This window comes from Martes martes (assembly GCF_963455335.1).
Source record: "Martes martes genome assembly, chromosome: 14".
In the NCBI taxonomy this organism is placed as follows: Eukaryota; Metazoa; Chordata; class Mammalia; order Carnivora; family Mustelidae; genus Martes; species Martes martes.
The window spans coordinates 26,130,832-26,153,695 of record NC_137902.1 but is presented as its reverse complement, the minus strand read 5'-3'; the positions used below and the strand labels follow the sequence as shown (position 1 = coordinate 26,153,695).

Genomic DNA, 22,864 nt, shown 5'->3' with positions numbered 1-22,864 from the left:
TTTATCTCTTCCTAGAGACTTCTCAGAACCTCCTGCCCTCTTCTTCCATTCTACATATGTTGCTCTCTAAATGGAACTTCCCTCCACTTTTCTCTAGACTCCATGTTCTTGGATCGCATGTCCACTTTTTATCTTGGTTTATTCTCTCATTTTGGCTAAAAAAAAAAAAAGTCCTCCAAAGTCTTTGAGAAACGATACCTGAGATGTAATTTTCTTTAGACCCTGCATATCTGTAATTATTTTATTCCATACTGACACTAGATTGATGATTTGACATAATAGAGAATTCTAGTTTAGAAATGATTTTTCATTCAGAATGTGGCGGCTTCTTTGTCTTCTCATTTCTAGTGTTGATCTTGAGTAGTCTGGTGCCATATTGATTCTTAATCTTCTGTATTTGAACTAGACATTTTTTTTAATAGGCTCTTTGTTCCCAGTGTTCTAAAACACTTGGTGTGGGTCTCTTTATTCATTGTGCTATGTTCTTAGTGAGGGTCCTTTTGATCTAGAAAATCATATTATTTGATTTTAGGGGATGGTCTCATATTCTTCAGTGGTTTCCCCTTCTTCCTTTTTTTTTTTTTTGTTTGTTTGTTTTCTGAACTGGTCCTCCTGTTTTCTTGTCTTCCACCTGGTGCTTCCATTTCAGAGCTTGTTCTTTATTGGTGCTTCTCTTTAAAGGCACTTAGTTTATTCAGCCTTTTCAGCCCTGCTTCCATTTCCTTTTCTTCTGCTAAGACTGTGTTGATGAATCTCATTCACTACTTTTTTTTCAACTCAGGTCCACTTTATTCTACCTATTATGTATTTCAGTTTTTATATTTTACTTTTGAACACTCTTAACTTCTTCATAATATTTGTGTGAGCCCTGGCCTGTGTCTTTCTCTTCTACTACACAGGAAACTCCATGGGGTAACAGGGAGCAAGGATTGCATTGCATTGTTCACCATTATATTTCTATTATACACTCCAGTGATTGGCACAAAGTTGGTGCTCATAAATATTTGTCTAGTGAATTAATTAATATCTTCCTTTAATCACATAGAATTTATTTTATCAAGTGGAATGAAATAGGAATTTAACGTTTACCCCATATTAATTAACTGTGTGTTATACAGGGCTATTCATTGAATATTCTTTTTTCATCGTATATAATATACTCTACATTGTCGTGCCTATTCTTTTGTTAGTAGTATACTTGTTTATTTGTTAGAGCTTTATCATACATTTTTAAATGATATTGCAAATTTTCCATCATTAGTTTACTATTTTTAAAAATATTCTGGCTATCCTAATATGGCTTTTCTTTCATATACAAAGTCACTTAAGATCTTTTTAAAATTTCCATTGGGATTTTGATTCAAAAACATGAGTTAGGGGTCACCTGGATGGCTCATTCGTTAAGCATCTGCCTTGGGCTCAGGTCATGATCCCAGGGTCCTGGCACTGAGCCATGCAGCATAGGGCTCCTTGCTTAGCAGGAAGCCTGCTTCTTGCTCTCCCACTCCCCCTCCTTGTGTCCCTCTCTCGCTGTCTCTCTGTCAAATGAGTAAATAAAATCCTAAAAAAAAAAAAAAAAAGGAAAAACATGAGTTAGCATGAGGAAGAGGAAGATTGGCATCTTTATATTTGGCCTTCCCACCCAAGAACATGCTGTGGCTTCTTCATTTGTTGAAGACTTCTTTTGTGACTCTAGTAAAATTTGTAGGTTCTTTTTTCCCCCATTTTTGTGCCATAAATTTCTTAAATTCTTAGGGTTTTTTTTGTTTTTTGTTTTTTATTTTTTTATTTATTTGGCAGACAGAGATCACAAGTAGGCAGAGAGGCAGGCAGAGAGGGAGGGGGAAGCAGGCTCCCCGCTGAGCAGAGAGCCGGACTCAGGGCTCGATCCCAGGACCCTGGGACCAGACCCGAGCTGAGGGCAGAGGCATTAACTCACTGAGCCACCCAGGCGCCCCTATTCTTAGGTATTTTTTATTTTCAATTGCTAATGGTAATGGGACTCCTCCTCCACCCCCACTATAAATTCATTTTTTTAAAAAGATTTTATTTATTTATTTGACAGACAGAGATCACAAGTAGGCAGAGAGGCAGGCAGAGAGAGAAAGAGAGAGAGAGAGAGAGAGAGGGGAGAAAGCAGGTTCCCCACTGAGCAGAGAGCATGATTCAGGGCATGATCCCAAGACCCTGAGATCACGACCTGAGCCGAAGGCAGAGGCTCCACTGAGCCACCCAGGTGCCCCTATAAATTCATTTTATTTTAACTAAGATGGGGTAGATTTTTCTGTATTCCTGCAATACAGTTTATGTTACTTGCTCAGGTCAAAGAACTACTAGCTTCATTTTTAGCAAAAGCCAGCTGTTTCAGTTATCTTTTGCTATATAACAAACTGCTCCAAAATTTTGTGGCTTGAAACAACAAACATTTTGGGGCGCCTGGGTGGCTCAGTGGGTTAAAGCCTCTGCCTTCGGCTCAGGTCATGATCCCAGGGTCCTGGGATCGAGCCCCACATAGGGCTCTCTGCTCAGCAGGGGGCCTGCTTCCTCCTCTCTCTCTGCCTACTTGTGATATCTGTCTGTCAAATAAATAAATAAAATCTTTTAAAAAAACAAAGACAAAAACAAAAAACATTTTATTTTTCCTCACAATTCTGTGGTTGACTAGGGCCCAGCTGGGCAGTTCTTCTAATAGTCTCACTTGGGGTCTCCTCTGTGGTTTCAGTCAGCCCGGCTGTGACTTCGATGTCTGGCACCGTGTGGCTTCTTTGGATGTGATGCCTCAGTCTCCAGGGCTTTTCCTCATGACCTCTCTCTTCCATAGGGTAGCTTAGACTTTGTATATGGCAGTTCAGATCTCCAAAATGGAAGAAATGGAAACTTCAAGGCCATTTTAGTGCTTGGATGTGGAAATCCCAGATTGTCATTTCTTCTACATTGTATCTGTCAAAGTACTCATGGACCAGATTCAAGGGGAGCAGACATAAGGTCTACCTCTTGATTGGAGGAAGGGCATATGAGGGGTAGCACTTTATGGGACTAGCTTTGGGACTAATTACAATAATGGAATTTATTCCTATCTTCTTTTGAATTTCTTCCTTTATACCAAGTAGCTACCCTAAACTCTTAGGTTCCTGTAAGCATCTTTTGTCTAGTCAACTAATAGTACCAAATAACTATATTCATTATATAAGCTGGAATCTGATTGAAGTGGGTAGCAGAGGAGAAAGAAAAATGTTTCCACCTTCCCATTTGTTCTCCTTGGTGAGGCATAACTCTCATGGACAGAAATACAGAGTTTGCTTGAGCATGAAATACCAGACAAGGGGACAGGTGTAAATAGGCCTTGTTCTCCTGAATCCTGCCTACTCTCCAGGAAGGACAGCCTCCCCCTTTCCTCCCCAGCAGATGTCCAACCTCTTCCCTCATTATGGCTTGTCATAAGAGCTCCCTCCTATGCTGGTTCAAGTAGAAATCAAAGAAAGTGTTATTCCTCTTCTTTTTTCATGTAGTACTTCTTTCCACCCTGGGGTTACTAACTTCTGGCTTAAATATGCACCAAGCAAAGATGTATAGTCTTCCTCCCTTCCTCCCCCTCAGCTTGGTCTGAAGGAAGGCAGCAGGTGATGGAATGCACAGAAGATGGGGGTTGGACAGGGGGTGGGTGGGTGGGGGAGGAATCTTCTCACACATTATGGATGTTGCTCAACAGAACGGGTGTGAAATTTAGTCAGAGCCACAGCATGTGTTTCAATTTTCCAGGGAATTTCCTCTTTCTAACTGTAGGTTTAACCCTTTTTTCTGTGTAGTGCCAAGGGCTACCAAAGATACATGAAATGAGTTATTTGCAAGAAGGAGAAAATGCTAGGGTTTCATAGGGCCCCTTGAAGATCTAGGATCTCCAACTTATTTCCTGCCAAATGGTTGTGGAAAAAAGCATAAACTTTGGAGTTGAATAGACCTGGGTTCAGATCCCATTTCTGCCATTGGGTGGTCTGGGACGGTTACTTGGACTTATTTGAACCTCCATTTTTTTATCTATAAGATGAAGATAAAAACTTGTTTTATAAGATTCTTGTGAGGATTAATGAGATGATGTGTGTGTGCAAGGTACCTATTAGTACAATGCATACCTTGCATATAGTAGGTACTCAATACATGTTTGTTTGTTTTACTTCTCCAATCTTCCTACTGGATTTTGAGAGTATTTACTTTTCTTTAACCTGTGCCATGCTGTGTTTGCCATTTAAGCAGCTTCTCATGTCGTAGATTTGTTGCTTTTCTCTCTAACTCTGTGTGTTAGAGAGGAGACACCGTTTCACATGATCTGTGGAATCTCTTTGGAGGTTCTCATTAAGCTAAAGGATGAGTCTGTGTAACAGTGCTGAGAAGGATTACAAGACTTGCCTTTCCCATCTGATCCTAAAGGCCACAATGAACTTAAAAGAATTATAAAATCATGCAGTGGTAGAGTTAAAATGAAAAATAGAAGTCATCTAGTCCATTGTATAGAGAACTGTGGCCTAGAGGTCATGTCTTATGCAAGGCCTCATGACAGAGTAGTGGCAGTTCTGAAATTGGAGGGCTGACTTACTTGTCATTAGTCTGATTGTAATTTAATTTTTTTGAAGACTGAGTTGTAATTACTAAGGGCCTAGTTTTTGTTGTATATGAACTTTCTTCTAAATTGAAACCCTGATTATACTTATAGCAATGGGAAGTAAACACTGTTGAAGACATTTCAGTGATACTCCTTTGGGAAGCAAGAGGGTCCCATTGAAGGTATATCAGTTACCACCTGAAAATCTCTTCTTTCCCCAAAGGTTGCCCAAGGGGCACTGAGGTGGCAGCTCAGCTGGCTGTTGAGCCTCTGTTCCCAGAATGGTGAGTTGGGAAGTAAATTTGTTTCTTCTGTTCTAAATCTTCATTCTCCCAAATAATGCCATGTAGGAGAGGCTTACCCCAGATTCCTAGCTCTTTTCCTTTTTCAAGTTGAGGTATAATTAACATACAATAGAATGTATAGAACTTAGGTGTTTAGTTAATAAATTTTGAAAATTATATAAACACATTATAATCATCATAGAAGAAAAATAAAAAAGATACAGAACATTTTCATTACCCCAGAAAGTTTCCTCGTGCCCACTTTAAATCACCCCTAACACACACAAAACCACCTTCCGTGTTCTATTACCATTGATTAGTTTAGTTTTGGGGTTTCAAATAGTTGGAATCATAGGATATACTCTCATATCTAACTTTTTCTCACTTAGCACTTTTTTTAATTCATCCCTGTTGTTGCATGTATCACTGGCTTTTGTTTGTTTTGATTTATTTTGTTTTGCTGAATAGTTTTCAATTGTATGAATACAGAGAATTTATTCATTCTCTTACTGAAGGACATTTGAATTTTTTCTAGTTTTTGTCTGTTATGAATAGGCTGCTATAAATATTCCTATACAAGTCTTTTTGTGAATGTATGTCTTAGTTTCTCTTGGATAAATACTTAAGAGTGAAATTGCTGGATCATAATGTAGATGTGTGTTTAACTTTAAAACAAATAGTTTTTCAAAATGGCAATGACCCCCAGTCCACCTCTTTTCTCCCCTGAAGAGCTAGGCTCTTTAAATTGAGGATTTGGCAGGAGAAGAGAACCCACATCATCAGGGTCCCTGCTGCCAGAGCACAGTGGCCTGAATTGGACACTTAAAAAGCTGAAACAGGTGTTTGAAACCCTACTCCAGCCTCCCTATTTGATGCCAACCCCCTGAGAGGCTGGGACTTGGCCAACAGAATTCAGACCTAATCTAATGGATACTGGATTAGAGACTTTTGCTTGCAGGACATGGCTACATAATAGTATAGGTACTGTGACTTGATACATTTGAAGCAGGTAAATGTACATCTTCATGTAGGAGAGAGGGGTCTTTAGTGTCCCAAGTGCTTCTTGAGCATGGGATAGTCTGTGTCCCAGATGAAAGCCCCTCCTTACCTGGCTTAGCCTCTCCTTGAAACTGTGTGCGGAAGTCAGCACTTCCTTAGCAATGTCCATATTGCTAAGGGCCTTTAGCTGGGTAGGATTCGGTATGCTATATGTCAAATATTATAGGAGACAAATTATTCCCTGGTAAACTATTTCTCTGTATTTTTTTAATTTTTTTTCAAAGGTTTTATTTATTTGAGAGAGAGTGAGAGTGAATGAGCAGTGGGGAGAGGGAGAAAGAGAAGCAGACTCCCTGCTGTACAGGAAGCCCTGGACCAGGAAATCATGACCTAAGGCAGATGCTTAACCAATTGTGCCACCTGTGCACCCCTATTTCTCTATGTTTTTAATGCCTTCATCTTACCTAGGCCTTGGGAACTCGTTCTCAAAGGTTAAAGCAAGAAACTGAAGGTTAGGGTGCAGGCTCCAAAGGCAAATGACTTAAAATACTGAAGCAGTAGTTTTTCTAACCATGCTCAGTGGGGTTGAAGTTAACAGAAGTGTGGTCTGTCATTAAAGGGCAGCTTCAACTGAAAGATTTTGAAAGAATAGGTCCCAATTCTAAATCTTTCCTAATACTTATTAGAAGAGTCCAGGGAGAGAAGAAATAGGTTCCCCATGCTAGTCTTGCCTTTCCACAAATCCTTGACAGGAAAAGGCATTTCTGAATTTAGGTCGGCCTTCATAGGTGGCCATTCCTAATCTGGGTATCTTCAGACCTCAGTCTTGAAAGGCAGGGCCTGCTGTTGGGCTACATCCTATCAATGCCATTCTTGGTATGAGCTAGGCTGAGACTAATAGACTACGATTCTTTCAATAGATATATTTTCTTCTTTTAATTGTCATAGTACAATTAACTGTTTTTAGTATACAATTGTATGAATTTTAAAGATTTATTTATTTGTTTGAGAGAGTGAGCATGTGCATGTGTGTGCAAGTGGGGGGAGGAGCAGAGGCAGGGGGACAGGGAGAAGCTCCAGAGACTCCCCGCTGAGCTCGAAGCCCTGAGATCATGACCTGAGCCGAAATCAAGAGACATTAGGTGCCCCCAGTTTGTATGAATTTTAAGATACACATAGATCCCTGTAACCACTGTAACAATCAGAATTCAAAAGAGTTTCATCTCCCCAGAAAACTCCCTCTTGTCTCTTTGTAGTCACACCCTTCTTCCCACTCCAGCCCTTGTCGACCATTGATGTATTTGCCATCACCACAGTTTTATCAAGGTCATAAAATGAAATCATACAGTGTGTTACTTTTTTTAAATTTAATTTTTTTTCAGTGTTCCAAAATTCATTGTTTATGCACCACACCCAGTGCTCCATGCAGTACGTGCCCTCCTTAATACCCACCACCAGGCCCTCCCAATCCCCCACCCCTCTCCCCTCCAAAACCCTCAGTTTGTTTCTCAGAGTCCACAGAGTTTGTCTCCCCCTCTGATTTCCCCCAACTCACTTCTCTCCTTCACCCAGTGTCCTCTGTGTTAATTCCTTGTGCTCCACAAGTAAGTGAAACCATATGATAATTGACTCTCTCTGCTTGACTTATTTCACTCAGCATAATCTCCTCCAGTCCCATCTATGTTGATACAGAAGTTGGGTATTCACCCTTTCTGACGGAGGCATAATACTCCGTTGTATATATGGACCATACCTTCTTTATCCATTCGTCTGTTGAAGGGCATATTGGCTCTTTCCACAGTTTGGCGATTGTGGCCATTGCTGCTATGAACAGTGGGGTACAGATGGCTCTTCTGTTCATTACATCAGTATGTTACTTTTGAGACTGGCTTCTGTCACTCAGCATGATGCCTTCACCTAAACTGCTGCTCAACAGTTTGTTCCCTTTTTATTGTTGTGTGGTATTCCACAGCGTGTATACACCACAGTTTATCCATTCACTAGTTAAAGGGCATTTGGCTTCTCCAGTTTGAGGCAGTTTTGAATAAAGCTGCTATAAACGTTTGTGTACAGGTTCTTGTGTGAAGAACAGCAGTTTGCATTTCTCTAGGATAGACACTCAGGAGTGGGATTTCTGGGTCAAAGGGTAAGTATATGTTTAGCTTTATAAGAAACTGCCAAACTGTTTTCTGAGAGTTTCCGTGTCACTTTGCAGTCCCACCAGCGATGAGAATTCTGGTTTCTCCACGTCCTCTCCGGCACTTGGTATTTTCAGTATTTTTATTTAAGCCATCCTCATAGGCAGGTAATGATATCTTCCATGTGGTTTAAATCTGCATTTCCCCAATGGCTAGTGACACTGAACATCTTTTTCATGTGCTTATTTGCCATCCGTGTATCCTTTTTGGTCGACGTGTCTGTCTCTGTTCAAGTCTTGACCCCATTTTTTAAGTTGAATTCTTTGTTTTCTTACTGTTGAGTTTAGAGACTTCTTTATTTATTCTGGATTCAGTCTTTTATTGGCAATTCAATGATATACAAATATTTTCTCCCAGTCTGTACCTTGTCTTTTCAATCTCTTAACGGTATCTCTCATAGAACAGACATTTTTACTTTTGACGAAGTCTGGTAGATCAATTTTTTTCTTTAGTGCATTGTGTTTTTGGTGTTGTATCTAAGTACTCTTTGCCTAATTCCAGGCTATGAAGATTTTTCCTATGTCTTCCTCTGAAAGATATAAAGGTTTACGCTTTTGTTTACATCTGTGATCTATTTTGAGTTAATTTTTCTATAATGTGTGAGGTTTGCATGGAGGTTTTTTTGTTTGGTTGGTTGGTTTGGCGGGGGGGTTGGGCTTTTTTGCTTACGGATGTCCATTTGTTTCAACATCATCTGTTGAAATTAATGCCTTCTTTAGACCAAATTCTCCTTAGGACTGTGCCTTCTTTAGAAATGAAGGAGTTACAGAGGATTCTTTCTTGGGTTCCTCCTTTCTTTCCAGGAATCACCTTTGTACTCCTGTTCTTTATTTCTTTCTGAGTCTTTCTGATTTGGGGTTTATTTTTAATGCCATGTAATGGAACACTTATTATTTGTGAGTTGATTGAGCATAAAGTATTTCATTATAAAGTGGCCATCCATCACAAGAAGGCATGTGGGCTGTAAAAAACATTAACTCTGCACTCTGAGCTGGAATGCAACTTTACCAGAATAATGCAGCTTTTGTATTGTGTGCAGTTGGGATAAAACAAGAGACAGATAGATAGACAGATATTGTTGAGGAAACAGGTGTTAGCTGAACTCGGGTTCTGTCCCATGTTTTCTGAACATGGTTGTTTCCCAATGCTTTCAGGATTGCTCCTCCAGATTCAGCTGTCTTAAAGGTTCCCTGGGTACCTTTCAGAACAAATAATGTGACTTCTCAGAGTACTGCTGTTTCCAAAAATGTTCTTTTTCATTCTCCAGCTTACAGACATGTCTTTTTTTTTTTTTTTTAAGATTTTATGTATTCATTTGATAGAGAGACAGCAAGAGAGGAAACACAAGGAGGGGAGGAGTGGGAAAGCCAGAAGCAGGCTTCCCACTGAGCAGGGATCCCGACTCGGGGCTCAATCCCAGGACCTCCGGACCATGACCCAAGCCGAAGGCAGACGCTCAGTGACTGAGCCACCCAGCCCCCCGCTCCCCAGCAACATATCTTTAAGAGACAGCAATGGCAAGTGGTTAGAATACTTGTCCTGGCTCTTATGGATTACATGTTTGGTGTCTTTATTTTCCCCATCTGTAAAATGGGAAGTGTACATTATTCTCCAGGTCTTGAGCCCATTAGGAGAAAGGGGATCTGAGGCAGAATAAGATTCCAAAGTCTTAGTGTCACTAAGAATTTATGATCTGCTGCCATAGAAACCATTTTCAGCTGTTGGAGAAAAATGAATAAATAGGATTCTGTACACTTAAGGGACAGGGAAAGACTGCTACCAGTCCTGTAATTGATACTCTTTGGAGACTCTCTGATTCTTCTCCCAAAGTTTTGGCTGTTGACCCTTTGGTCTTTTCCATATCTGTAGACTTTGCTAATGTCAGTTAAGAATTTAGTTCTTCTTTATTTCCTTTTACTTCCCATTCAGGGCCCGTAGAAGAGACCTGACAGGGTGGTAATTGATAATAAACCTGTAATTGTCTTCTCTTCTTGCTGCCTTCAAACACTGGAACTTTTTACAAGACTGTGAGAAGAATTTGGATTGAAAAAGTTGCTCCAAGTGTAATGACTGCATAAAGTTGGGGTGAATTGTTCTCTTTTAAAGTATAGCAACAGAAGTTTTTAATTTCTCCTGGGCTTTCAAATTGCCTGCTTAAGTTTGGGCTTGGCCTTGTACAATGTATGCAGAAAACGGCAAGGCAGAGTGAAGGACCAGAGCAGCTCTGGCTTTTGCCTGTACGTTACAACCTAATTGCTTTCCTTTCAATATGTGCCAATTTCCTCTAGAAGGAGAAAACTAGTGTTTATAGAGTTGATACACATCAAACTTTGCTCTCAGTAAGACAGATGGATCAGTCTGTCCTCCAGCCTCTGCAGTACATTTGAGGCCAGTCCCTTTGGGCCTCATTTAGCCCTGCCAGCCTTGTTAAAGGGGCCTCACTCTTCCTTTTGGATTAGGAAGCAACCTGGGCAAACCTGATGCTTAATTCGTGTGGCAGTACTAAAATCAATAGCTAACAGTGTTTAGTCATTGGATAGGCGGAGGAAAGGTAGAGAAGAAACTTCAATTCCAGGATAGTTGAGTTTTAAATTTTTATTTGCCATCCAATTCATGCAGTTTATAAATATATCTAGTAGTAAACCTGTAGCAGCAATAGCATGGTATAATATTAAAAACATAATACAGTGTTTAATAGTATGGACTTTGGGGGCACCTGGGTGGCTCAGTAGTTAAGTGTCTGCCTTGGGCATGGGTCATGATCCCAGGGTCCTGGGATCGAGCCCCATATCGGGCTCCCTGCTCAGTGGGAGACCTGCTTCTCTCTCTCCCACTCCCCCTGCTTGTGTTCCCTCTCTCACTGTGTCTCTCTATGTCAAATAAATAAATAAAATCTTTTAAAAAAGAAAAAAAAGAGTACAAACTTTGGAAGCTAGAAAAGACCTGGCTCTAAATTCTGACTCTTTCATTTATTGTGTAATCTTGGGCAAGTCTCTTAACCTCCTAGTGCCTTGATTTATTTATTCATTTCTTTCTTTCTTTTTTTCCTTAAGAGAGAGAGCAAGCAGGGGAGGAGGAGGAGAGAGAGAATCTTAAGCAGGCTCCACACTCAGCAATGCTGAGCCTGACTCAGTGCTCGATCTCACCATCCTAAGATTACGACCTGAGCCGAAATCAAGAGTCAGACGCTTAACTGACTGGACTGTTAAGGTGCCCGAGCCTTGGTTTCTTTATCTGTAAAATGGAACAGTAATACTGTTTCTTAGGGTTATTGGGAGGATAAAATAAATAATCTATGTGTAACAATTATGCTTAATAATCTGTGTAGCTGTTTCTGATGTCTGAGTCAAATTAAGGTGGTTGTCCTTGGCAGTGAAATAGGATTCTTCTTGTAAGGGTGGTAGACAGCAGCTCCTGGCAACAAGCTAAACTGGCTATTGAGGTTGGGTTGGCCATTGAGGGCTAGGATTGGCCGAAAAAATGAATACTCCTAAAGAAGTTTTTTGGTTTTTGTTTTTAAGATTTTATTTACTTATTTGAAAGAGGGAGCATGAGAAGGGGGAAGGAAGGTCCTAGGGAGAAGCAGATTTGCCACTGAGCAGGGAGCCCAAAGCAGGACTTGATCCCAGGACTCCAGGATCATGACCTGAGCTGAAGGCAGTTGCCCAACCAACTGAGCCACCCAGGCACCCCTTAAAGAGTTTTTTTGAAGAATCAAGTATTAGAAATAATTTGCCTTTCTTAGTGTAAGTGGTTGGTACCGTTATCTTCTACTGCAGGCCCATGGATTCACATTGTACCTAGATGTGGTAGTGATTAACCCATCATCATATTTTGTTTCTTAAGGGTCATAATATCAAAGATAATCAACCCTCCTCCCAAGTCTAAAGGTGCATTGAGAAACTAAGCATTTCAGACAGATCTGGGAACTTTAGGTGATAGCTAAGAAAAGAGGATCTACTGTCAGGAGCTTAGACAAACAAACTGGGTTTGCTTTTCCCCCAGGCTTCCTTTGTAACAGACTGTCTGCATTCATGTGCACTTACTCCCAAGCTGTATTTTGCATTTTATAAGTTTTAGGAATCTAAAGGAGCCCTAAAGAATTAAACTACCACTACCACCACCACCTTCCCTAAGGAAAACTCTATGGATAAGGAAACTATGGGCCAGAGAAAGGAAGTGTTTTGCCTGTGATGGGCCAAGACTGGGCCAAGTGCATTTCTTTATTTTATTTCTCCTCTTGTATAGAGCAAGGTTGCAAAGGCTTATCTGGGTTTTACCCTTAAGCTTGGAAGATAATAAATTTCTCTGCAAGCTGCCCCTTGTCAGTATTCCTTCAAGTCAGTTCCTCAAGTCAAGCCTAAATCCCCACGTACCCTTTTGAGGTTTGGAAATAAAGGTATGACAGGTGTGGCAGATACTTCAGGGGCTTCTGGCTTTACCAAAATTTAGTTTTTGCTCATCCTTTGGACCACTACTCTCGATGTCCTCTAGTGACCACAAAGAGTACAGCTTCTTCCTACTGAACTTAACAGTATCTCAGAAATTCTATTTGTAGATCATTCCCAATCTTATTTTGACTTTTACCAAAAATATTCCTGGGTATAACATAGTTAGAAAAGTAGAATATGAGGACCTGACCTTTTTTCTTAAAATAAAATGTCCACGTGTAAACAGAAAAGCCAAAAACCAGAAAGATTTTTATGTTCAAATAATTTTGTTCTGTGTCTCTTAATACAGAAATATCACGAGGGGTAAATGAACTTGACTTTTGTTTATATCATGCTCTGATTTATTTGTCTGTTATATACATGATCCGTCTTGCAAATGATGATATTCTGTCTCCCAGAACACGAGCCAGTATTTGCAGGATGAAGAGCAAGGATGGGAGCAGGCTGGTGACCCTCTAGAAAGCAAGAAGGGAGAAGTAGGCTCTGAGGGCAAAAGGGTCGAGACAGGCATTTCTGAAGCCAAATGGTGTTGAAATAATATACCACAGGCCTTTTTCCTTGTCAGCGTAATCCAATTGAGAATGCCCAACCGCCCCTGACAAGAGTCACTCAGGAGTGAAGAGCTTCACTACCAGGGAAAGCAGCTTATGTGTGCATTTTGGCTCAGGAATGTGCCAGCCCCATGCTGGCCAAATGAGAAAAGGCTGCTGCAGGCTGGAGAACCCCAACCTCGTGGAGGATAGTGACTGTTCCCCTATAGGCTAAGAAGAGAGTGTTCCCTTTTGTCTAAGGGCAGTGCTTGATGCCACATGTTGAGACCTTTGGCATAGATTATCAGTGAGGGTGGCAGCTCTGACGTAAAAAGAGAAAACAGTGTCAGGATTCATTCCCTTTTGGACAGGTCAGCTCATCATCTGGAAAGACAACATCTGCAGATTCTCAGATTGATGCTAGCCCGAACTGAGACTTCTCTGTTTTAATATCATAATATAGGGAGTTGAACCACCTGCTCACTGCTGTTGAACAGAGTGTGAGGGGAACACCACCAAGACATTTCTAAAGGGTTTCGCTTTGCTTGGTGTTGAAGTGGTTCATGAGCTTCTCCAGAAACAGTTTAATAATTCTTGTTGTAATTGTTCTTATTCAGCACTGATTAGCCAGAAGTAGGACTCAAATTTGGTTTTAGAAGCAGGTGGCCTAGTCCTAGAAGGATCCCAAGTGTTCTTTCTTCAATGAGGCGTTGCATTTCCCCTCCTTATACTCCTTCCTTTTTTTTCGTCCCATCTTGGAACATGAACCAGTCACCTTCAGAGTACCCCTCTACCTGATCTGCACTCTCTGTTTACTGGACTGTTTGTGCCTTGAAGTTGACAGCCTTCCAGGGCGGGAATTTTGGCTGCTTGGCAGTGGTGTCAGATGTCTCCTTGGTTGTGAAATTATTCAGCCTGCTTACTATGAGCAGCATCATGGCACCTTCCCCTGAAGGACTCAGACAGCTTTTCTCACTCTTCTGAAGAAGATCTAGACAATTGAATCTCATTTGCCAGGCAGGCTGAGCCAGGAGGCAGAACACCAGAAACTTTTTTATTCTGGCTTCATAGGAAGCAGTGGAGTTGAATAGCTAGGAGCACAGATTTTGGAATCAAGTGAACCTGGGTTTGATTCTCATTTCCACCACTTGTTAGCTGGTGGGTAGATCTACTGTCTCAGTCTCATTTTCATTTTCAAAATGAGGATAATTATGAAGAGATAAGGTATATAAGGTGCTTAGTACATGGCATGGCACAAGGTAATAAATAGTAGCTGCTATTATTATTGTTATTTTTATCTCTTCTAAAAAGAGGATGAATATTTCACTCATTTGTTTAAAAAAGGGAAGCCTCTTCCTTTCTCTGATAATTATGCATACCTTGGAGAAAGCTGAAACCCTCAAATTAAAAGAGCTATCCCACATTGCACCATACATAAATAACAACCACTAGTTATCTTGGTGTCTATGCTTAATTTTTATCTCTTTTAGTAGTTTAGTAATCAAAGATAGAAGGCTTACCTTTGAAGTTTTTGATATTTACTTAGATCTTAAGAAATAAAACTGAGGCCTCAGTTGTTAAGTGTCTGCCTTCAGCTCAGGTCATGATCCCAGGGTTCTGGGATCAAGTCCTGCATCAGACTCCTTGCTTGGCCAGGAGCCTGCTTCTCCCTCTGTCTGATCCTCCCACTGCTTTGTTCTCTCAGTCTCTCTCTCTGACAAATAAATAAGTAAAATCTTTAAAAAAGAAACAAAAAGAAGGGAGGGAGGGAGGGAGAAAACTGAATTGGGGCGCCTGAGTGGCTCATTCGGTTAAGTGTCCAACTCTTGATTTCAGCTCAGGTCATGATCTCAGGGTCATGGGTTTGAGCCCTGCGTCGAGCCCCGCATCGGGTTCCATACTCACAGTGGAGTCTGCTTGTCTCTCTTCCTCTGCTCCTGCCCCTACTTGTGTGCTTGTGCTATTTCTCTTTCTAAAATAAATAAAATCTTAAAAAAAAGTAAACTGAACTTAAAATAACTTATAGTATTAAGAATCCTGGACTGGGACCCCGAACTAAAAAACTAGAATAATACTATCTTAGTTATATTTTATACATTTACTGTATTCCATGCATTGTACAATATATTTTACATGCATTAAATGAGATAATTTATGTGAATTGCTGAGCACAGTGCCTGACACACTAGTATATGCTTAATAAATGTTAGCTGCTGTTATTTTAAAATATAATTTATTTTAATTCTTTAACACCTATTTTACAGGTGATAAAACCACAGGCTTTGAAAAATTTAGTATCTATTACACAGCCATTAAGTTGCCCAACTGGAATCTAAATCCTATTCAAAAGCCTATGTTTTCACCCAGCACCCTCAACTTCTAGTCCTGGTTCCAATACTAACTGACTTTCTAGCATTTTACCAATAACTTAACCTTTCTCAATCTTTTCTTTTTTTTTTTTTTTTAGTTTTTATTTATTCATTTGAGAGAGAGTGAGAGAGAGAAACAGAAAGCACAAGCAGGGTGAGAGGCAGAGGGAGGGAGAGAAGCAGACCCCCTGCCGAGTTGGGAGCCCAATAAGGGGCTGGATCCCAGAACCCAGAGATCATGACCTGAGCTGAAGGCAGAGGCTTAACCATCTGAGCCACCCCAGCACTCCAAGCTTTCTAAATCTAAATTATCTCATTTGTAAATTATTTTTAGGGCCTATCTTAGTCATAATATCCTAGGATTTGAAGGATTTTCTGGAATGACCAGTTGAAAATCTGGCTTTATTTTTCTAGAGCACTGTTACTCAAAGTATAATCTATAAACCATTTTGGGTTCACAAACTTGTGCTTAGTACATGATGAAATGTATACAGAAATTGAGGGAAAGCATTTAGAAATTTTTATAACATCTTGACAGTAATTTTATATATGTTAATTCTAATAATAAAATGGATTTTATATCTTTGTTTTTATAATTTCATTCTCTAGCAGTTCATTTTATTATAGTTTTTTTGTTTTTATTTTTTAAAGATTTTATTTATTAGACAGACAGTGAGAGAGGGAACACAAGCAGAGGGTGTGAGAGAGGGAGCAGCAGGCTTCCCGCTGAGCAAGGAGGCCGACGTGGGCCTTGATCCCAGGACCCTGGGACCATGAGCCAAAGCCAGATGCTTTACCACTCAGCCACCCAGGCACCCCTTTATTGTAGTTTATAAAATGATGGTCTGCAGTGGATTGACATAAAGGAAAAAAATATATTGGCCCTAACCACAGACTGTTTGAGAAGCACTGTTTTGGAGGACCATCTGAACATCTTAACAGAATTTTTGAATTAAAATTCCAGGGCTTTTTTTGTTTTGTTTTGTTTTGTTTTACGCGTGTTTACAAAGAGGTACCTGTTAAATCAGAAATGTCCTCACTAGTGGTACCCTGCTAGTAGCACAGTCTCTCCTGCCATATCTGTCCCCCCCACCACCACAAGCTGCACTTGGTGTTCCTGTTAGAATGTCTCTGATGCTCCTAGCAATCACCAGTTGAACCTAGAGAACAAAACTCCAATTCTGCCTAGACCAGACTCTTGGAAAAGTTAATTTTATATATCACAATTTTCTTTTTTAGGGGTATGGGAATGAGGGTGATAGTGAAGGTTCCTGGTGGGCTAATTAAAAACTCCAGCTCTGGGGCATCTGGCAGGCTCAGCTGGTGGAGCGTGTGGCTGTTTATCACAGGGTTGTGAGTTCAAGCTGCACATTGAGTATAGAGAATACTTAAAAATAAAATCTTTTAAAAAGTCCAGCTCTTCGGGACGCCTGGGTGGCTCAGTTGGTTAAGCAGCTACCTTCGGCTCAGGTCATGATCCCAGCGTCCTGGGATCGAGTCTCACATCGGGCTCCTTGCTTGGTGGGGAGCCTGCTTCTCCCTCTGCCTCTGCCTATGCTCGCTCACTCTCTCTCCCTCTCTCTCTCTGACAAATAAATAAATAAAATCTTAAAAAAAAAAAAAAAAAAGTCCAGCTCTTCTTAGTTTGCCATCACTAAGTCTCCATAAAGCATTGATACACAGAATAGACGTGCCAGAAAGAGTGTATTTTAGCAGTCATAGATTCTAACTACCTAATTTGACAGATGAGCTTGGGTGTCATATGCCTGGCTATTGGTAGTAGTGAGAAGTAGGGAGACTGATGATCCCTGGTCCATTGACTGGATTATATACTGTACAAGGACCACATCCAGAGCCTCCAGAGAGTTTTCTATGAGACTTTGTCCAAACCTCTATATGATATCACTCCTGCCAACTTCAGGCCTCTCATGCCATAGTGAGCTCTTTCACCTTATGAAGCAGAAGATTGGCAAATAGAATCTACCAATATGGTAAAAGAATAATATACTGAGACTAAGTGAGTTTTAATCCCAGGAATGCAAGGACGATTCACTCTCTGAAAATCAGTTAATCTACCATAGTAACATTCTAAAAAGGGAAAATCACTTGATCATATCAATTGATGATGAAAAGGCATTTGATAAAATATAAAATCCACTCATGATAATGAAGATTTACAAAAATACTTACAACTAACATCATACTTTACGTGAAACACTGAATGCATTTACCCTAAAATTGACAGCAAGAAAAATGTCTGCTTTCATAATACTGGAAGTCCCACTAAGTGGCATGTAATTGGAAAGGAAGAAATAAAACTGTTTGCAGATCATATAATTGTTCCTGTAGACAACCCCAAGGAATCTACAAAAAACAAAAACGAAAAATCCTAGAACTAATAAGTGAGTTTCATAAGGTCACAGGATATAAGGTCAACACACAAAAATCAGTCACATTTCGTCTCTTTGGTCTTGGCTGCACAAATGAAATGATGAAGGGAATAGCATTTGGAAAACATCTCAGTAAGATGCATACATTGTGTTGCCACTGTGGCTCTAAGGCCTGACACCATCAGAAGTCAGCCTATGGCAACTGTGGCAATTCTGCCAAGCAGAAGAGAAGTACAACTAGAATGCCAAGGCTAAAAGACGAAATACCAAGGCACCTGGTGGTGCCTTCAGTTAAGCGTCCGACTCTTGCTTTTGGCTCAGGTCATGATCTTGGGGTGATGGAATTGAGCCCTGCACTGGGCTCTACACTCAGTGTGGAGTCTGCTTTAGTTTCTCTCTCCCTCTCCTCTCACTCCCTCTCGTGCATGTGTTCTCTCGCACGCGCTCTCGCTCTCTCTCAAATAAATAAATAAATCTTAAAAGCAGAACAAAACAAAAACGAAATCCCACCTGGTTGAATGAGGCACCCAAAAATTGTATACTGCAGGTTCAGGCATGGATTCCGTGAAGGAATAACACCCATGCCCAAGAGGGCCACTGTCGCAGCATCCAGTTCTTCTTAAGGATTTCAGTGATTGGTCACAATAAATATTCTGATTTAAAACAACAACAAAAAAATCAGTCACATTTCTATATACTAAAAATGAACTTGACCCCATTTTTTAAGTTAAATTGTTTGTTTTCTTACTGTTGAGTTTAGAGACTTCTTTATACCATTTACAAACATACCAAATAAAATATACATCTAACAAAACATACAGAATCTGTATGCTGAAACTATAATACAGTGGTGAAAGGAATGAAGAAGATAGAGACTACCATGTCCATGGATTGAGAGGCACAACTTTGTAAAGATGGCATTTCTTCCCAAACTAATCTATAGACTCAGTGCAATTCCTGTCAAATTCCCAGCAAGATTTTTTGTAAATATAGACAAATTTATGTTGAAATAGAAGGCAAAGGAACTAGAATGCTGATAGCAGGATTGAAAAATAATAAAGTTGGAGGGATTACATCACCTGATTTTAAGACTTCAAATATAGTTAATTAAGATAGTTTATGTTCAGAGAGTTAGACACACAGATCAATGAAACAGAGAACCCAGAATATACTTATAAAAATAAGGCCAGTTAATGATTGGCAAAGTCCAATGACAATTCAGTGAGGAAAGATTTTTTTTTTCAATAAATGTTGTTGGAACAATTAAACATCCATAGAACATCCATGCAAACCTCACACATTATAGAAAAATTAACTCAAAATAGATCACAGATGTAAACAAAAGCGTAAACCTTTATATCTTTCAGAGGAAGACATAGGAAAAATCTTCATAGCCTGGAATTAGGCAAAGAGTACTTAGATACAACACCAAAAACACAATGCACTAAAGAAAAAAATTGATCTACCAGACTTCGTCAAAAGTAAAAATGTCTGTTCTATGAGAGATACCGTTAAGAGATTGAAAAGACAAGGTACAGACTGGGAGAAAATATTTGTATATCATTGAATTGCCAATAAAAGACTGAATCCAGAATAAATAAAGAAGTCTCTAAACTCAACAGTAAGAAAACAAAGAATTCAACTTAAAAAATGGGGTCAAGACTTGAACAGAGACAGACACGTCGACCAAAAAGGATACACGGATGGCAAATAAGCACATGAAAAAGATGTTCAGTGTCACTAGCCATTGGGGAAATGCAGATTTAAACCACATGGAAGATATCATTACCTGCCTATGAGGATGGCTTAAATAAAAATACTGAAAATACCAAGTGCCGGAGAGGACGTGGAGAAACCAGAATTCTCATCGCTGGTGGGACTGCAAAGTGACACGGAAACTCTCAGAAAACAGTTTGGCAGTTTCTTATAAAGCTAAACATATACTTACCCTTTGACCCAGAAATCCCACTCCTGAGTGTCTATCCTAGAGAAATGCAAACTGCTGTTCTTCACACAAGAACCTGTACACAAACGTTTATAGCAGCTTTATTCAAAACTGCCTCAAACTGGAGAAGCCAAATGCCCTTTTTTTTTTTTTTAAATTTTATTTATATGACAGAGATCACAAGTAGGCAGAGAGTCAGGTAGAGAGAGAGGGGGGAAGCAGGCGCCCCACTGAGCAGAGAGCCCGATGCCGGGCTCCATCCCAGGACCCCGGGATCATGACCTGAGCGGAAGGCAACCGCTTAACCAACTGAGCCACCCAGGTGCCCCGCCAAATGCCCTTTAACTAGTGAATGGATAAACTGTGGTGCATACACGCTGTGGAATACCACACAACAATAAAAAGGGGACAAAACTGTTGAGCAGCAGTTTAGGTGAAGGCATCATGCTGAGTGAAAGAAGCCAGTCTCAAAAGTAACATACTGTACAATTTCATTTTATGACCTTGATAAAACTGGTGATGGAGAATACATTAGTGGTTGACGGGGGTTCAAGTGGGGAGGAGGGTGTGACTACAAAGAGACAAAAGGGAGTTTTCTGGGTGATGAAACTGTTCTGTTTCATTGTCACAGTGGTTGCAGGAGTCTATATATTTGTTAAAATTTATAGAACACTATGCCAGAAAGAGTTGGTTTTACCAAATTAAAAAATGCACATGGCTCTGGAAGTGTCAAGCCATGGCTGTGAAATTTCCCTAGTCTTTCACCATGAAGGAAGACATAAGAAAGTATAGTTACAGCAACTGGATGAAAGCTCAGAAAATGTTTCCTTTCCCACCTCTTAATTAAGGATTATTTTTCCATCTAGACTTTTATATCTCAACTGTACCAACCGTGACCATATTTTTTAAGTGACAGACCAAATAATATATAATAGTTAACGTTCCTAAGGCAGCAAGACTAGATGACTTTATATTTTTTAATATGCTTTACGAAAGTATTTGATATATTTCAGTTTTTCCTAGTATTTCTATTCCTTGCATCTCAACCCTCTACTACCTCACACACACAAAGGTTTTTCTTGCAAATTGTACATCTCTAGGTGGGGGTAGGTGGGGGATAAGAAGCAGGTTTTATACAGCTGATGTGATCACTGTACATACAGGCTTGGAAAATGCTACCCAATCTGCCAATTAATTAAAGCATTAATCTGAGGAGCAGCCGGGCCCAGGGAATGTTTACTGAAAGAGGGTTGTGGTAGGAATTGAGTGGGAAGCTCCCTACATTTGCATGAAAATGAAAGTACTTAGAAAACCCAGCTTTCTTTTGTCTCTGAAGGTTTGCAGCTTTGACCATGTCCCTTAATCTTTCTGGGCAATTTAGGAAGCCTTTTAGTGAGCTGGTCTCTGGAAAATAAAAGCATTGCAGACTCTAGAAAAACAAACTCTATAGAGTAGGGTAGAGAGCAAGTCCAGTGCAGTGTTGCTTCTTAGATCTGGAATGAAGCCTTCTAAATTTGGGAGTTTGTGCTGGTAGTTAGGTAGAATAGATGTAATGGTTTCACAAGTTTTGAAACCATGTATATAGACTGCATTCAAATCCCAGCTCTGCCTCTTATTAGCTTTGTGATTTGGGGCCAATCATGTAGTTTATCTAAGCCTTATTTTTCTCATCTGTGAAATAAAGATTATGAATTGCTCCTTCATCTCAGAGCAGTTAGCCCTTTGGTTTGCTCCAGGCAGAAAGGAAGCCAGGGTGGTTAGGACCTTCCAAGATTATAAACTGTCTCCAAAAATAGGGACTGCAGCCTTTTGTTCTTCTTAGGCTTATTTTTCAGCAAGGGACTAGAAACCTCAGGGTTTTCCCTTACCTACCTGGGATATGCTACATTTCTATCTCTAAAAGAGGTGACCTTGACCCTAACAGCAGAAGACATAAAAGACAGTAGCTCATCCTGGGACCTCTCTGGCCAACTTGAGATGACGTTTATCTATATGTCACTAGGAGGAGTGGTGAAATGGACATGGAAAATTGACCCAACAGCAGTTGCTGCTGTTAAGGAATTACTGTTAAATTATGGTAAAATAGATATATATATAGCAAAATTTACCGTCTTGGGGCACCTGGGTAGTTCAGATGGTTGAGTGTCTGCCTTGGCTCAGGTTATGATGTCCAGGGATCAAGTCCCTCATCGGGCTCCTTGGTGTGCAGGGAGTCTGCTTCTCCTTCTCCCTCTGTCTCGCTATCTCTCGGACAAAAAAATAAGTAAAATCTTAAAAAAAAAAAAAAAAAAAGAGTTGCATGCTTAATTTACCAAGCCACCCAGGTACCCCTATTGCTGCTTTTCTTTTTTTTTAAGATTTTATTTATTTGACAGAGAGAGAGATCACAAGTAGGCAGAGCAGCAGGCAGGGTCTGGAAGGGGGGGAAGCAGGCTCCCCACTGAGCAGAGAGCCCGATGTGGGGCTTGATCTCAGGACCCTAAGATCATGACCTGAGCCCAAGGCAGAGGCTTAACCCGCTGAGCCACCCAGGCACCGCTATTGCTGCTTTTTAAAGCATGATAATGATACTGTGGGTTTTTTTTTTTAAGATTGATTGATTGATTGATTGATTGATTGATTTAAGAGTGCACATGCAGGAGGGGCAGGAGAGTGAGGGCGAGAATCTCAAGCAGACTCCATGCCACGCATGACGCTGGGCTTCATCCCACAATCCTGAAATCACCACCCAAGCTGAAACCAAGAGTTGGATGCTTAACTGACTGCCACCTAGGTGCCCTAATACTGTAGGTTTTTTTTTTTTTAACTTCTTAATCTTTGAGCTACATACTAAATATTTTACAGATAAAACGATATAGTGTCTGTGATTTGATTTAAGGTAATCCAGAGAAAGGAAGATTGACCCAGTAACTAAGAATTCTAGCTGTATGGCACAGACAAGAAGGGCCTTTTTCTAGCTTTTGTCAGATGGCATCCCTTCATTTCTTTCCTTTTTTAAAAGATTTTATTTATTTACTCATGAGAGAAAGAGAAAGAGACAGAGGCAGAGGGAGAAACAGACTCCCCACTAAGCAGGCAGCCCAGTGTGGGACTCAATCCCA

General features: G+C 40.2%; 1 protein-coding gene across 4 annotated transcripts in view; it reads left to right on the top strand.

Moving 5' to 3' along the window:
• The window catches only part of GBF1 (golgi brefeldin A resistant guanine nucleotide exchange factor 1), a 121,768-nt gene that overhangs the window by 64,923 nt on the left and 33,981 nt on the right, over positions 1-22,864 (top strand). The window lies entirely within an intron of this gene.